Consider the following 1560-nt stretch of genomic DNA (forward strand, 5'->3'; position numbering starts at 1 on the left):
TTTCAACTCCCTTTTTTTTTTTTTTTTGGCTAGATATATTAGTGAAATGCTTTTCGGCTACTGCCGACAGGCATTCCCGGTCTATCTTCAGTCCCGCCTGCTTGAGTTCCTCGAAATTGCAGACCAGCAACTGGTTGGTATCAAGTTTTATTGTTACTACACCTATTCGCTTCTTCTGTGGCAATGATCATATCTATGCATTATACAGAGTGCAAACCTCATTAGAAAAAGAAAAAAAAACACATTTTATGTCGCAAATAATGCTTGGTTGGCAGCCGGTCATGGTTATACCAAATACTATTTCTTCTATTGAGGCTTGAATTTTCGATAGGAACTCAGTGTTTCAGGTTCGTCAGGAAGTCTCACCAATTGTGGCCAACGTTCTCTCTTCCTTAGGCCTGATTCTTCAACATGGAGAGGTGACTCTGGCAGCCTATAAATTGTTCTCTTGGCCACATATACGTCTGTCAACTGCGGTATTTGATGAGTATGCCAAAAATAATTATTTTCTTAATAAGCAGGGTGTCATCAATAAGGCACTAGTTGAGAACAGTGCAATTACCGTTGGGAAACATTCGTCCAGACCTCACCGCACCTCACATGGAGCACGTTGAAGCCATGTGGTGCGTGGCATTGTCAATGTCAGTGAACCTTTGTGTTAAATTTGGAGTCTTTACACTGCCAACCTCTGCTCCATAAGAAAAATTGCTTATCATACTTTCTTTCTTTTCAGGGTGCGTGATGACATTGAGAAAGAAGATGCATTTAGAGGATGATTAGAGGCAGTGGTATTCCTATCTACTCTTTGGTCTCTGCTTGGAACATTGAAATCAAGTTAGTTATTTTCTTTTAAGGATCCATTAGAGATGATCTGTTTTTTGCTACTTCAGGTCCCAGCAAAGGTCGCTCAAGGTCTTCTATTTGTGTGTGTGGCCTGTGTGGGACAGAGCCAACTCAACTCAACTCAAGTGGAAACACATAAATCCTTGAAATGAATCAAAGCTCAAAGCTCGGTGTTTTCATCCAAATTCGATCAAGAACCGTAATAAGAAGAAGAAGAAGCAGGTCAACGCTGAAGATGATAAGTCAAACGAAAGACTCGGCTCCATTCGGAGGGTTCGAAAGCTCACACAGGTTTTACCAATAGTTTTTTCTAATGATTTCTAATTTTGTTTGGTGGTTTCGTGTTCGTTGCGGATATCTCAAACCTTAACAATGGTGCGTCGTGAGCTCGGTTCGATGTACGTGACGATGAGTTCTGTTGAGGTTCCAGTATTCACTGGGGCTATGGACGGAGATGAAATATCTTCAAGATAATTTCTTGGAACTTCAGAAATTTTGGCTTTTGCACAGAGTTTTACTGAAGGAGAAGCTGAATCGTTTTTTCCATTGGAGACAATCGACGTTGCCCCTTGCAAGCTGGGATGGGCTTAAGAGGAATCTGTTGTTGAAGTTTGCACGCATTGACGATCCGGAGAGGATCAAAGTGAGCGTAAAGAATGACATGGATTTGCAGAACTTCTTAGAGGACCGTACAAAAAAAAAAAAAAAAAAAAAAAA

This window comes from Camelina sativa, chromosome 1, assembly GCF_000633955.1.
Source record: "Camelina sativa cultivar DH55 chromosome 1, Cs, whole genome shotgun sequence".
NCBI lineage: Eukaryota > Viridiplantae > Streptophyta > Magnoliopsida > Brassicales > Brassicaceae > Camelina > Camelina sativa.